Source organism: Canis lupus, chromosome 3 (assembly GCF_003254725.2).
Source record: "Canis lupus dingo isolate Sandy chromosome 3, ASM325472v2, whole genome shotgun sequence".
Lineage (NCBI taxonomy): Eukaryota > Metazoa > Chordata > Mammalia > Carnivora > Canidae > Canis > Canis lupus.
Window position 1 is genome coordinate 84,684,697 of NC_064245.1, and position 15,984 is coordinate 84,700,680.

General features: G+C 44.6%; 1 long non-coding RNA gene across 1 annotated transcript; it reads left to right on the forward strand.

Moving 5' to 3' along the window:
- Positions 1-377: 377 nt before the first annotated feature.
- LOC125754896 (uncharacterized) lies at positions 378-8,240 on the forward strand. The gene is made up of 2 exons (XR_007409980.1): positions 378-642; positions 803-8,240. It is a non-coding gene; the product is annotated as an uncharacterized LOC125754896 (long non-coding RNA).
- Positions 8,241-15,984: the final 7,744 nt, after the last annotated feature.

Consider the following 15,984-nt stretch of genomic DNA (forward strand, 5'->3'; position numbering starts at 1 on the left):
AGGAGGCGGCGCAGCTTGTTGCGGATGAGTGATAGGGTCCTGCGGCCGCGGGACTTCCAGGAGGAAGACAGATGACTGCACGGGTTGGCAGCAGCTCCTGGGGCTTGCGGGGGCTTGTTAGGGTGAGAACAGAGGACTCCTCCAGCAGAGAGGGGAGCTGGGATGCATGCTTTCTGTCCCGTGATATAAAACCCCAGGTGAGCGCGCCTTTGTCATGTTAGCAACCGGGAGGCCACTTGTCTTCCTGTTAATAGCACCCGAGCATCTTGGCAAACCACTCCTCTCCCATTCAGTCGAGGAGGTAAACTGGGCTTCTCCTCTGCCCACCCCACCCCACCCCCACCCCAATGATTTTTTTTTTTTTCCAGCTCCTGAGAGGTCAGGGGATCGCCAAGAGTGACCAAGCTGCCACACCACAGGGATTGATTGGGACAGGGCCCAGGCCTGGTCGTCCAGCGAAGCCGCATCCTCCTGGCTGCATGACCTCACCCACGTTGAGCCAACCATAGTGTCTCCCAGCTGCTGGAAATCTGGATTTGAGCTTGAAGGGATCAGACGCTGGGGTCACTGGGCACCACCATATGGAGACTGAGCATGAGGACAGTACAGCAGAAGCAAAGCCGAGAGATGGAGAGAAATCAGGTGCTGACATTACCTTTGAGCCCCTGGAGCGGGCTGTGCCTGGAAAAGGAGCTGCCCTTGGACTTCTCAGTGATAGGAGCCAATGAAGTTCCCTTTTCGCTGAAGCCAGTTTGACTTATTTTGTTTTGTTTTGTTGTTTGTTTGTTTTTGTTTACAAGAGGAGTTCTAGATGAAGTCACCGCGAGTGGGATTTCGTTTCCTTGACAGTTCCACGGGCTGCAAGTCAAGGATTACTCTATTTTATAGCTCAGGTCACTGAGATCCAGAAACTTCTCTTAGGGCCACACACCATTAGCTGAGCCAGGACCAGGGTTTAGTTTTCATTCCTAATCTGACAGGCTCCTCCCTGAGACCTGGCGGTCTCCATAAGCAAGCTTGGCAGGGTGGCTGCATGAGCCCTACACACAGGAGCCTCTGAAAGCCAGGCTAGAGACCGCCAGGATGACCTCCTGTCCGCAGTGCCTCCAAGGCACAGATGGATTAATGTGGGACAGATGAGCCACCCCCTCTCCAAGCAGCAAGTAACCGCAGGGCTTCTCTGTCCCCTGATGTTCATGTAAACGTTTTAGTCTGACCAGCGGCCAGGCCACAACCTATACAGACACACTCATCACCTTGCTAGCATCGTCACACCAAAAATTACTTACCTCTTGCTTGCCACTGAGTCCTAAGCAATACAGGTTCATCTCTTTGAACCCCAGGTTCTCCCCGTTTCTGAAGACCCCACTGACCTACAGATTCAATCGGCAGATCCTTATTGTGTGCCGACTCCAGCCAAGCACTGCACTAGTTGATTGGGAACACAAAAAGGAAGCATCAGCACTTGTGTATTTGACAAAGGTTTACTGAGCCAAGCACCGTGTGCCAGCCACATTTCAAAGGCTGGTGGATGCAGCCAGCAGCGAATTCACAAGAGAGTCTGTTGTCCTCGTGGCACCTATGGTGTGGTAGAGGGATATGACGAGGCAGTGGGTCGTAATTGCTTTTGGTCACTCAACCTTGCTGAATATTAGCTCCTGATTCCCCATTTGTGTAGGGAGAAGCTGGGGGCAGAGCAAGAATGATGAGCCCAGGAGCCACTAAATAGTAGAGTCAGGATTCAAATCCCATCCCGCTGACTCCAGAGACCTGCATTATCACCAGTGTATGCTGCCTCGCAAAGTCAGTGAGTTCATATTGTCTGAGTGTGGGTACAATTCCAACCACGTCCAATTGCTCCTTTTCTCCCAGAAATAAGAATTGTGAACGTGGGAACCCAGAGACAGGCAACACTACTGCGGTGAATTTCTTCGCACTGCTAATGTCCCGATGAGATGACCGCTTGTCTTCCACTTACCTGTAATCCCAGAGATTCTCTTCTTGCCCCTTGCAGTCTGATTCTCGGCTGTTCATTATATCCTGCAGGCCGCCCATATACGTCCAGTAAGCTCCCCTCCAGGCTCAGTTGGAGTCTGTTTCGGTTGCACACCAGCAGAAGACCTAACAGATACAGAAAGTCCACAATTACCTGCCACACGTAACAAAGACCAGGGGCTTGGGGCTTCCTAGCTGTGTGCAAGAGCCAAAGGAAATTTGGACCTAGGGGAAGGTATTTGTGCAAAGGGGGAGAGAGCTCCGGGGACAGGAGGAGACAGGCTGCAAGTCAAATATGTCAGCAGTCCTAGGGTGCATATTTTCATCTCAATCACTGAGGGAAAAAAAATTGGTTTGGGCTCCTATCTGGCACTTTCTCCTTCTTCCCTTGGATGTGAAGATTGCATGCTTGCAGGGAGCAGACCACCAGTGGTGTCTCACATGGGGTTCAGACAGACATCAAAGTTAATCCGCTCTCTGATCTAAGCAAAATGGTGATGAGGGTTTCTTGGGACAGCAGCTCCACTAATTGTGGCACCGCAGCCCGGCTGATGTATTTTTAGAATATTGTGGATTTTCACATAGTATCATTGCTTTCTGCAGGAAAACTGTCAGACTAGAAGCTGGGGGTTTGGAATACAGTGGTATCTAATGCAGGGTCCCCTGGACCTGAACTTTTAAGAATAAGAAAATAAGTAAACACTTTCCTTTTTTTTATCAGGCGCTGTGACTCTCTGCCCACTCATCTGTATGAATGTTTCCAATTTCAATCATTTGTCAAGTTTTACTTCTTTGATCTGTTCTTCACATCCAAAAGATTCCCCCAGATATCTGTCTTGGCTTATGTCTTGCCACCCTACGCTCTTAGAGTTTTAACTAATATCTTTATGACTTTGTAGGGGCCAAGGGCAGGCTGCCCCAAGGTGAGCCACTTTGGCGTGAACATTATTTTGAATTAAAAGCAATGAGGGAAAAAATAAAAAATAAAAAATAAAAGCAATGAGGGGGGACGGGGCGGGGGCGGGGGGCTGCCTGGCTCAGTCCATGATGCAAATGACTCTTGATCTCTCAATTATGGGTTCCAGCCCCATGCTGGGTATAGAGATTGCTTAAAAATAAAACCTTAAAAATTTTTCTTAATAAAGCAATCAAAACCTAGCAGATTGAGGAAAAGTTTTTTTTTTTTTTTTTCTCCTCCTCAACTGCCTGCCTGTACCAGGAAGAGCACTATTAACAGGGCTTCTTCTTTACCAAAGAAACTGATCTGCATAACAGGGCACCAAAGATCTCCTCTCACCTTTCTGCTAAGGGTCCTTCTCCCCTCGGTGTCATTGCAATCATGCCCCTCTCCTTAGCTCATGCGTGTCAGGTCACCTCACTGTCTTTGAGATTTCCCTGTCTGTGTGGATTCCCTGTAACTACCCTATTAAATTTGATTTTCTCTTGTTAATCTGTCTCATGTCAATTTGATTCTTAGTGCAGCCTTTGAGACTTGAAAGGCAGAGTAAATTCTTCCTCCCCAACAACTTCAGGAGCTAGGTGTCAAGACCAGCCTTTCTGTTGAACTCCAGCCTCCTGTGCCTGGGGAGCATCCTCAGGTTCTAGACCCACTTGCTTCTACTCTCTCCCCTTGACTCTCACTGCTGCTGGTTTGCTTAGAGGCATCATCAGCTCTCCCGTGCATGGCTTCCTAACTTGTCTGTAGGGTGCCATCCCCTTCCATCACTAAACTGTCCCGTTCGTGGAGTACCGAAAGATTCATGGAGCACCCAAAGTACTTCTGAAGACATAGATCTGGGATGCCTGGGTAGCTCAGTGGTTGAGTATCTGCCTTCAGCTCAGGGCATGATCCCAGGGTCCTGGGATCGAGTCCCACATAGGGCACCCTACAGGGAGCCTGCTTCTCCCTCTGCCTGTGTCTCTGTCTCTGTTTGTCTCTCATGAATAAATAAAATCTTAAAAAAAAAAAAAGACGTAGATCTGGTTAATCACTGCTCTTCTCAGAAGACTTCAGTGTCTCCCTAAAGTATGAATTACTCAGCCTACACCTCAGGGTTTTTTAAAAAAATATTATTTTTTAAATTTAAATTCAACATTTAACATAAAATATTTTTAAATTTAAATTCAATTAATTAACATACCTGAACTATTAGGTTCAGAGGTAGAGTTCAGTGATTAAGAGTCTCTTATGATTTGTCTCTCTCTCTCTGATTTCATCTTGTTTTATTTTTCCCTGACTTACCCTATGCTCCTCTGTTCTGCTTCTTAAATTCCACATATGAGTGAAATCATATGATAATTGTCTTTCTCTGACTTATTTCATTTGGCATAATACCCTCTAGTTCTATCCACATTGTTGCAAATGGCAAGGTTTCATTCTTTCTGGTGGCTGAGTAATATTCCATGATATATATATATGTATATATCATGTCTTCTTTATCCATTCATCTGTTGATGGACAGCTCAGCTTCTTCCATAGTTTGGCTGTTGTGGACATTGCTGCTATGAACAGAGGGGTGCGGGTGCCCCTCTGTTTCACTACATCTGTATCTATGGGGTAAATACCCAATAGTACAATTGCTAGGTCATAGGGTAGCTGTATTTTCAACTCTTTGAGGAACCTCCACACTGTTTTCCAGAGTGGCTGCACCAGCTTGCATTCCCACCAACAGTGTCAGAGGGTTCCCCTTTCTCCGCATCATTGCCAACACCTGTCATTTCCTGACTTGCTAATTTTAGCCATTCTGACTGGTGTGAGATGGTATCTCATTTTTTTCGTTTTGATTTGTATTTCCCTGATGGCGAGTGATATGGAGCATTTTTTCACGGGGCTGTTGGCCATTTGTATGTCTTTTTTGGAGAAATGTCTGTTCATGTCTTCTGCCGATTTCTTGATAGGATTATTTGTTCTTTGAGTGTTGAGTTTGGTAAGTTCTTTATAGATTTTGGATACTAGCCCTTTATTCTGATAAAACATTTACAAACATCTTCTCCCATTCTGTCGGTTGCCTTTGATTTTGTCGACTGTTTCCTGCCACTGGCCCGTTCTGATGAGAGACAAAATGATTACTCAGAGTCCGATATCTTGGAACAAAGAGAAGCCCAAGGGGGCTACACCATCAGACACCGCCAAGGAGGGCAGGTGCCGAGGTGAGGCCTCCAGTCCAGGTTGGCTCTCGGTATTATTGCCATAGAATGTAAAGGATGTGGAAGTGAGGAAGGAAAAACAACTCAAGAAACCAATCACGTGAGGGGCAGCAGGGAACTGAATATGTGACAATCTGCATGGGTTTGAGGAGCATGAACTAGGGGCTGCAGGAGATGGGACAACTGACCACAACAGGCCTGGCTATCTATCCACCATCATTGCTGTCTTCAGCATCTACTGAATTCAGTATGGATCGATGGCAGGAATAATTGGCTTTTGCCACACGTATAAAGCTATTGTCATTTATGCCTGTCTCTGTTCTTATTGTTTCTTTTACCTGCTGAAATCTTGCTCTCCCACACTTTCCTTCACTGTGCAGGAAGTTTTTTATTTTGAAGAAGTCCCAATAGTTCATTTTTGTTTTTGTTTCCCTTGCCTTTAGAGACGTGTCTAGCAAGAAGTTGCTGTGGCCAAGGTCACAGAAGTGGCTGCCTATGTTCTCCTCTAGGATTTTGATGGATTTCTGTCTCACATTTAGGTCTTTCATCCATTTTGAGTCTATTTCTGTGTATAGTGTAAGAAAATGGTCCAGTTTCATTTTTCTGCACGTGGCTGTCCAACTTTCCCAGCACAATTTGTTGAAGAGACTGTCTTTTTTCCACTGGATATTCTTTCCTGCTTTGTCAAAGATGAGTTGACCATAGAGTTGAGGGTCCATTTCTGGGTTCTCTATTCTGTTCCATTGGTCTATGTGTCTACTTTTGTGCCAGGACCATACTGTCTTGTAATATAGCTTGAAGTCAGGGAATTGTGATGACACGAGTCTTGGTTTTCTTTTTCAACAAAACTTTGGCTCTTTGGGATCTTTTCTGGTTCTACAAATTTTAGGGTTATTTGTTCCAGCTCTGTGAAAAATGCTGATGGTATTTTCATAGGGACTGCATTGAATGTGTAGATTGCTCTAGTTAGCATAAACATTTTAACAATATTTGTTCTTCCAATCCATGAGCATGGATTTTTTTCCCATTTCTTTGTGTCTTCCTCAATTTCTTTCATGAGTATTCTATAGTTTTCAAAGTACAGATCCCTTTCCTCTTTGGTTAGGTTTATTCTTAAGTGTCTTATGGGTTTTGGTACAATTCTAAATGGAATCGATTCCTTAATGTCTCTTTCTTCTGTCTCATTGTTAGTGTATAGAAATAAAATTGATTTTTGTGGATTGATTTTATATCCTGCCACTTTGCTGAATTCCTCTATGAGTTCTAGCAAGTTTGAGGTGGAGTCTTTTGGGTTTTCCACATACAGTATCATGTCATCTACGAAGAGTGAGAGTTTGACTTTTTCCTTGCCAATTTGGATGCTTTTTATTTCTTTTTGTTGTCTGATTGTTGAGGCTAGGACTTCTAGTACTATGTTGAACAACAGTGATGATAGTGGGCATCCTTGACGTGTTCCTGACCTTAGAGGGAAAGCTCTCAGTTTTCCCCCATGAAGAATGATATTTGCTGTTGTTTTTTCAAATATGGTTTTCATGATATTGAAGTATGTTCCCTCTATCCCTACACTGTGAATAGTTTTAGTCAAGAAAGGATGCTATACTTTGTCAAATACTTTTTCTGCATATATATGGAGGATCATATGGTTCTTGTCCTTTCTTTTATTTAATGTGATGTATCACATTGATTGATTTGCAGATGTTGAACCACCTTTGCAGCCAGGAATAAGTCCCACTTGGTTGTGGCAAATAATCATTTTAATGTACTGTTGGATCCCATTAGCTAGTATCTTGGTGAAATTTTTGCATCCATGTTCATCAGGGATATTGGTCTGCAACTCTCCTTTTTGGTGGGATCTTTGTCTGGTTTTGGGAATCAAGGTAATGCTGGCCTTGTAGAGTTTATGGACCTCAGGGTTTTTGTTTTGGGTTTTTTTTAAAGATGTTCTTTATTTTTTTCATGAGAGACCAAGAGAGAGAGGTAGAGACATAGGCAGAGGGAGAAGCAGACTCCCTGTGGGGAGCCTGATGTGGGACTCAATCGCAGGACCCCAGGATCATGACCTGAGTTGAAGGCAGATGATCAACCACTGAGCCACCCAGGTGCCCCCTAAAGTTTTGATCAACAGGTCCTTAAAGGCCACTGCGGCATCTGTGTGTCCTCAGCTGAGTGAAATTATCTATGTCTACGTTGCCACACTCTGTGCCTAAGGCCATAGCTGATCAGTATCTACATGTTGCCTGGAACACAGTCTAAATGTCCAAAATCTCTGCTTAAGTGAGGAGTGGGCTGACCCAATGAAATTCTCTGCCTCTAGAATTTCAGCTGGAAAGTCAGGGAGAGTCGAGGGGTTGGCCGAGGGAGCAGAAGTTGGACAGATGCACAGGGAGAGGCAGTAGCAGCATGAGGGGAGCTATGAGTAAGTTGTGGTGATGAATCAGCAGAAGCTGTGAGAGCAGAGTTTGGTGAGTAGATGCTATTCCCAGGCAATGAGAGAATTGCCTGGGAATAGCAGGAAGCAGAGAACAATGGGAGAGAATGAAAATGAAGATTCACAGATCACTGCTGCTGAGAAGTAACAAGCCTTAAGCCCTAAGGCTGTCTGGGATCTATTTATTCATTCATTGTTTTCTACCATTTTCTGTCGAGCATCCAGCATATGCCAGATCTTCTTCTAAGCAATAGACAAAGTCTTTGACTTCATGGATAAAAAACTAGAACAATCTAATAGATACAGAGAACACATTGGTGGTTGCCAGAAGTGGGTGGTTGGGGGTGGGCAAAATGGATGAAGGGAATCAAAAGGTACAAACTTCCGTTATCAAATAAATAAGCCATGGGCACGTAATGTAAAGCACGGCAACTGTGTAGTTCAGAACACTGTATTGCATATTTGAAAGTTGCTGAGAAAGTAAATCTTAAAATTTCCCATCACAAGAAAAAAAAATTGTCACTATGTATGGTGATAAATGTTAACTAGACTTACTGTGATGGTGATCATTTCATAATATATACAACTATTGAATCGTTATGTCGTACACCTGAGACAAATATAAGGCTGCATGTCAACTGTACCTCAATAAAAAATAGATTAAAAAACACATGGCAAAGTTTGACATTTCTTACAAAACTAAACATACTTTTAGCATACAATCCAGCAATCACACTCCTTGGTATTTATCCCAAAAAAGCTGAGTACTTGTGTCCACTCAAAAACCTGCACATGAATGTTTATAGCTGCTTTGTTCACAATTGTCAAAGCCCGGAAGCAATCAAGATGCCCTTTGGTAGGTAAATGGATAAATAAACCCTGCTACTTCCAGACAATGGAATATTATTCAGTGCCCAAAAAATGAGCTATCAAGGCATGAAAATTTATTGAAGGAACTTAAGTACTAAGTGAAAGAAACCCATCTGAGAAGACTACATACTACGTGATTCCAACTATATGACATTCTGGGAAAGGCAAAACTATGGAGACAGTAAAAAGATCAGTCATTGCCAAAGGTTAGGGAAGAGGGTTGGATGAATAGAACACAGAGGAGGTTTAGGGACGTGAAAATACTCTGTATGGCCCCATAATGATGGATACATGTCATTATACATTTGGAATGGAATGTTCCATGCCAAGAGTGAACCCTAATGTAAACTACAGACTTGGGAGATCATGGTGTGTCAATGTGGGTTCCTAGACTGTAACAAATGTGCCACTCTGGTGGAGGATGTTGATGATGGGGAGGCTGTGCATGTGTGCAGGCAAGAGACATGTGAAAACTGTCTGTACTTTCTGCTAAGTTTTGCTGGGAACCTAAAACTACTCTAGAATATAAAGTCTAGTAAAGAAATTCATGTTATAACAAAAAACTGGGAGAGAGATTAGTCTAGATTAAAAGAAACTAAAGAAGCATTCTGTGAGTGAATGAATGAATGAATGAATGAATGAATAAATAGCAGGTAAGGGGACTGTGTGTCGGGGCAACTATTTTTACTTAGGTGTCAAAGAAGGCCTCTTTGAGAAGGTGATGGAACCCTGAATGAAGAGAAGGGAGAACCATGTGAATATTTAAAGGATGAATAATCCAGGTGGAGGCTGGAGGGTTCAGGGATATTAGTGAAAAAGTGCTGAGCCCACAGTGGGCTTGCTCTTCAAAAAACAACAAGGAGGTCAATGTGGCTAGAGGGAAGTAAGCAAAGGAGACAGGGAAGGAATTAGGTCCGCAAGGTAGCCAGGTGAGAGCACCATGCCATGCCCCCCACCCCAGGCCATGAAGGATTTAAAATGTTATTATGCATTGCCTCAAAGGGGCACATGTACCCCAAAGTTTATAGCAGCAGCAATGTCCACAACTGCCAAAATATGGAAAGAGCCCAGATGTCCATCAACAGATAAATGGATAAGGAAGATGTGGTATATATACACACACAATGGAATATGACTTAACCACGAAAAAGAATGAAATCTTGCCATTTGCGACAACGTGGATGGAACAAGAGGGTGTTATGCTAAGCAAAATAAGTCAGAAAAAGACAAATACTATATGATTTCACTCATATGTGGAATTTAAGAAGCGAAACAGGAGTATAGGAAAAGGAAGGGGAAAATAAAATAAGAGGGAAACAGGGAAGCAAACCATGAGACTCTCAACCATAGGGAACATACTGAGGGTTGCTGAAGGGGAGAAGGGTGAAGGGATGGGGTACCTGGGTGATGGGCATTAAGGAGGGCGCGTGATGTAATGAGCATGGGTGTTGTATGCAATTGATGAATCACTGAGTTCTACCTCTGAAACTAATAGTACAGTATATGTTAATTAAAAAGACGTTACTGTGCGTGTGACTGTTGAGCAATTAGGGGATCCCTAGCAACCTTCCAATTCCAGCACCTTCTGGGAAGTCCAGAAGGCTTCTCAGTCTACTCTACGGTTTCCATTCTTCTATAAATTCCTGCCTCCCTTATCCATAGAGCCCTCTTGCTTCCCATAAAGCCCCTTTATTCAGAAAAGCAGGGATGAGTTTTCCTTTCTGTCAACAAAGTGAGGCTGTCCCCCAAGGTGTCATTTTACCCTGAACACCCCTTTCAGCTTTGCTTTCTTCCTCTATCCCATTTCTTCCCTCTCTCTAGAATGACTTCCTCCCAAGAGACTTGTCACCATCCTTCCCTCCAAGGAAACTTCAAATCCCATTTATTCTAGGGAAGTTTCCATGACTTCTTGAGCTGAGATGGACTCTTCTCTCTTAAATTCCTGTTTGGACTATTTTTGTCCATATAACTTACTACCCCAAATTTAGCGCTTAAGGTTTTTAAAAGTAATTTATTATCACTCAGAAATCTGCAGATTTCCTGGGTGTTCTGCATCCACGATGTGCCTGGGTGCTGGGACAGCTGAAGTCATCTGGTGGTTTAACTGGACTGAATCATGCAAGATGATTGGCTCCCATGGCTAACAGTTGATGCTCAGCTGGAGCACCTATTAGTGACATCTCCTAGCATGGAGGCTCTTTTCAAGAGGGAGCATCCCAAGAACATTTGGACGAAGCCATAAGTCTTCTGATGGCTTAACTTTAGGAAGGCACCCAGAGTCATTTCAACTGCGTTGTATCGAACAAGTCCAAATCAGGGGCCAGACCAGTTTCAAGAGGGGATCTAGCTCTCGATGGAGGTGCTGTTGAGGAATTTGCTCTTCTCTTTAATCTACCATAACTCCTGTGATGCTTTTCCCAAATTCTGATCATAGCCTTTGTTACCTTTTGCCCTATATTACAATTATTAAGGTGTCTCTTTATCTCACATACTGGATTTTCAGCCCTTGATGAGAGATTATATATTATATAACCCAAATCTCTCCATGTAATAGCCACCACCACCACAAACATTTATTTATTAAATGCCTACTGTACGTTTGATCTCATCTAATCAAACACATGGTCTCATCTTATCTCTACCCTGATGGGATAGACATTACCCCCATCATACAGGTCGGGAAGCTGAGGCACAGAGTGATTCAGCCTTGCCCAAAGCCACATAATTGGTAAGTGACAGAGCCAGGATTTGAACCCATTTAAAAGCCTGTGTTCTTATTTCCTGTCTTCTGTTACCATCTCATGATCTCAGTCTCGGCACCAAAGACATGTGCTTGAGTTGGTCCATGTTGGTGTTACTAAAGCGCCATTGAGTCAAAGAACAAAAGGAAAAGAAGAAGAAAGCAAAGCTGTACAGGAAGGGGGGCGGGGGAGGCACAGAGCTGTCATCAGGTGCTCCAGGTGGCTCCACACGCAGTCCCGAGGTCCAGCGCCCAGGGTCCTTTGCAGCCTGAGTGCCGAGCATTTGGGAGCTCGGCAAGAGTGAGAGTATTTATTAAACTTGAGTGCCCGATTCGAGACTTTCCTCCCAGATTCCAATTTTCTATCTGCCAAGATAAGTGATGGAGGTTTATGGTTCATGTTCTAACACATCCACCCAGGCCAGAGAACTACAACTTCGAATTTCTGACCTGCTTCCCCCCAGCCAAAAGTGAATCTAGATTTACTTCCCATCAGGAATAAGCACCATGTCCCTGCTCAGTGAGATCCTAGTTTTAGAAGATTCTACCTTTGTCCTGGGAATGTCCGTCCATGTCGCACAAGGGCCCTCTTGGCGGAGGGAGACGCTTAAACCTAAGGTAAGTGGAAATTTCATATCCAGGCAGATGGTTACAAAAATCTCCATACCTTTTACATTAAACCACCTCCTATGCCCTGTCCTATTAAGAACATAAGGTCAGTGACGGAACGAAGTCTGAAAAACCACCTCAGGCCCTGACTTGGGTCGCTTGACCTACTATAACAAAATACCACAGACTGGGTAGTTCATAAACAACAAACATTTATTTCTCACAGTTCCAGAGGCTGAGGAGTCCAAGAGCAGTGTCAGCATGGCTAGGTGTGGGCCTTCTTTCTGGTCCACAACGTGTGCCTTCTTGCTGTATCCCCACCTGATAGAAGGGTTGAGGGAGCCCTCCGGGGCCCTTTTAGAAGGCATTACTCCCATTCATGAGGACCCTTACTTCATGACATTAGCACTTCTCAAAGTCCAGTCTCCTAATACTATCACCTCTGAGGGTTGGGATTTCAACATATGAATTTGAGGGGCAAGGCAAGACATCCAGACCACAGCAGTTCCTCAATGCTCATGTGAACAGTCAATGCAAAAAGGTGGAGGGCAAAAAAAAAAAAAAAAAGGTGGAGGGCAGAGATATTTGTCGCCTCTCTCCCCCATAGCCCTCACACTCATAGGGCTGACCATCCTCTGCTCACAGAGGCACCAACCCCAAAGGACATCACCTTTGAATGGTGGCCACATTCTTGGCCATTACAGAGCAAGTGTGTCCTCAATGCTTCAAGGATATAATTATAAAGCCTGTACACACATTGGGAATGACAAAAGTGTTTCACTGGCCAGCCAATATTCTTAACTCTTTGTAGTCAATTCTTCTTGCTTTAGGTATACTCCTGAGTCACTAGCAGGCTATGACGTAGGCAGGCCAGATCTGAGGACCCAGAGGAGGTCCTGCGGGACCAGTCAAGAGGGTCTTTGGCTTCATGCAAGATAAAAATCAAAGGTTCAGCCAGGAGAATGAGAGCAGAGTTTTTTTTGATAGTGTAAGTGATCGAGTATAGCAGACGGAATGTCTAGGAGACTCAGGAAAGAAGTGAGTCTCACTATCATTTAGGGTTAGGGGTTATATTGGAAAGGGTTCCAGGCTACATGCTCCTTCAGGCATCCCAAGTAGGATGGGATCAAAAGCAAGTGTGAGGTGTTATTCCACAGCTGTAGGTAAGGGGGTATTGAGGCCAGTCAACGTTGGCTGAGGTGTGTTTGAAGCTAATGTCCTGGAACATGTTTGGAATCCAGGCCTTCTTAGATGTTATCAGGTGTATAGGGGCCGAGTACGAAACTCAGGGAATGATTAACTTTCTTGCCTCCCCTTTGCAGTAGGAAGGTAGCCTCTTTGTCTACTCAGATGCAAGGTGAGATACAGAACATGAGTAAATGGGGCCTCATAGAAAAACAGCAGAAATGAAGCCTTTCTAGGGGTGTCTGGGTGGCTCAGTTGGTTGAGCGTCTGCCTTCAGCTCAGGTCATGATCCTAGGGTCCTGAGGTCAGGCCCTACATCGGGCTCCTTGCTCAGCAGGGAGCCTGCTTCTCCCCCTGTCCCTCCCCACTCATGCTCACTCATGCTCTTTCTCTGAAATAAATAAATAAAATCTGAAGAAAAAAAAAAAAAAGAAGCAGGAGCCTTACTAAGATAGAGTCCCTTCAGTTTCCCTGTCTCAGGTAAAAGGGTACATCAGCCTAGAAAAACACTGCCTTGAGATGCTAGAATGTCTGAAATGATGGAACTCTGCCAAATGGTAAAGGAAACCCATTCTGAAAATACCAGCATCTTGGGTAGTAAGGTCAATAAATGTCATCAGGTCATATTAACAACAATATTTTCTAACGCAGGTGTTAGTTCTACTGAATATTTTCTCTCCTCTACTCCCTGCCACCAACCCCCATAACCACACTCCACACAGCAGCTAGGGCTAACTTACAGAAATTAAAATCAGATAGTATGACCCCTTGCTAAAGCATTCCAAATGCTCCCCAATCACTTAGAATAATATCCAAGCATCCTTGCATGTCCCAGAATGTTCTAGATCATTTGTCTGTGCCCATCTCTTCCACTTCATCTCCCTCCGTTCTCCCACATTAACTGGTCCCACCACTCAAGTTACCAGTTTGTTCTTGAACACATCCCATCTGATAGGGCCCCTGGGCCTTTGCACTTGCACTTCCCTCTGTCTGGAACTCCTGGGGCCCAGCTCTTGGCCTGGTTTTTGTTGTTGTTGTTAATTCAGGCATCTGCTCAGGGGGCAGTGCACCAGAGCGCTCACCACAATCACATAGTCTACAGTAGATTTCATTCCCCTCTGCTCCCCCATGTGTCCTTCAACCCTCCCTGTTCACATGTTAATCTTTGCCCTTCATTCTAGAACATAAGCACCACAAGTACAGGAGCTTTCTCTATCTCCGTGCTGTGTCTCCAGGACCTTCTGGAATATTTGGCACAGAGTATATGCTCAATGAATATTTGTTGACTGACTGGTGATATTAATTTCTTAATGCTTTCCAGGCATTTTAGGGACACTATTGTGTGGGAGAAATATTAGGAAACTTAATCTCCGTTGTGAAGGCGGGGAAAGCCTCGCTTCTCTTTAATTATTTAATTATCTTCAAAGCTTGAGATCTCAGGAAAATTAAAAATCTTCCTTATTCCAGTTGTCACAGCTACATGCTCTCAGGCCCGAGCCCAGCACCTGTAATTCTGACACCAAGAGCTGGTGTCTGGCCTTGGGGTAGGATCTGCATAGCAAGAAAGCATCCTCAGACCGTTACCACTGGCATCTTTTGAGCTTTTAATTAACAGAGTATTTTCTGTTTCTTCCTCATTCGTAGTCAGGATTTTGATGAACTGTAAGTGGGCGCTCTGTTACTTAGGGCTGAGAGGGGCCAGGGCTGCCCTTAGCCGCTGGCAAAAGAGTCAGCTGTGTTCTGGCTGCCTTAGCCCGGATCTGTGCCGTCCACACCCCAGGTGGGAGGATGGGGGATGCATCGCTTGTTGGCTGCAGTGTGTAGCTGCACTTGCTGGGATGCTCTGCTTTACCAGACATTTCTGTCTGCAGCAACTTTATGGATATGGGGGTCCCCAAGTTTTCAGCGGGGGCTGTCAGCAAGCAGCAGCTCACTCTGGCATTTTGTCATTTGGACACCTTCATGTCAGCATTTGGGTTGCATCCAGGCTGTCTCAGCACTTTGGAACCACCAAAGTCTGGAAATAGTTCATGCACAGAGCTGGCCTGCCAGGTGAAGGCTCCTCAGCCCAGTGGCGGCACACATCTGACTTCTCTCCACTCCATGGCCCCAGGTCCAGACCCCCACTTCTCACTGCCACCTGCTCCAGACCTTTCAGAACCAGTGAGGTCTAGAGGAGTCTGGCATTTAGATGCAGGGTTGCCGTGAGACAGATCTGGGTTTGAGTCTCTACCAATGTACTCAAGCCACCAAGCCTCAATATCTTTATGGTAAAATGAAAACCATAATCTATCCCACAAGCTTTTTGAGAGGATTAAACGAGACACAGCACGCAGTGTTTAGAACAGCAGATGTCAGCTGCTATTGTTTGGCCTCAAGTCTGTGTATGGCACCTTAACAAGCTCATTCAACTCTCTGGGCCTCAGTTGCCTCGTCTGTAAAATGGGGGTAATGCCTCGTGGTTGTGAGACCATGAAATGAGAGTGCGGGATGCATGGTCAAGCACTGTGCAAATGCCAGCAAGTTCCATCAATGAGCCATTTTCATGCTGGTCCGCCTCCGCCATGAAGTGAAGTTGGCTTTTTCACAAAACCCTACACATGAATATGTCATCTTTGTTAGTCATTAAACAGCTGTAGAAGTATAGCATGGGGAAGGTTGTATGCAAATGATGAAAAGTTTAAAAAAGGAAAGGAAGAAGGAGAAGCAGCAGCAGCAGCAGCAAATAACATTAAAATAATTATTGCATGAGTGACCGGACTATTGTTTCTCCAGGGAAAATAGTTCCCAGTTTGCTTAGAATAGCAGAAAGAGGGGAAAAAAGGATTTGATGGCTGTTTCTAATCTGTCTACCCCAGGGAAATTAGACCCAAGTTATGAGGCATTTTTCATAAAGCCTGAGTCTCATATAAAACAAACAAGGAAGAGAATGTCTGCGAGGCGAGCCTCAGGGGACTCGGACAGGGCTGTCCTTCGGGCAGGGACACCTGGGTGTGTCATTCCTGCCGCA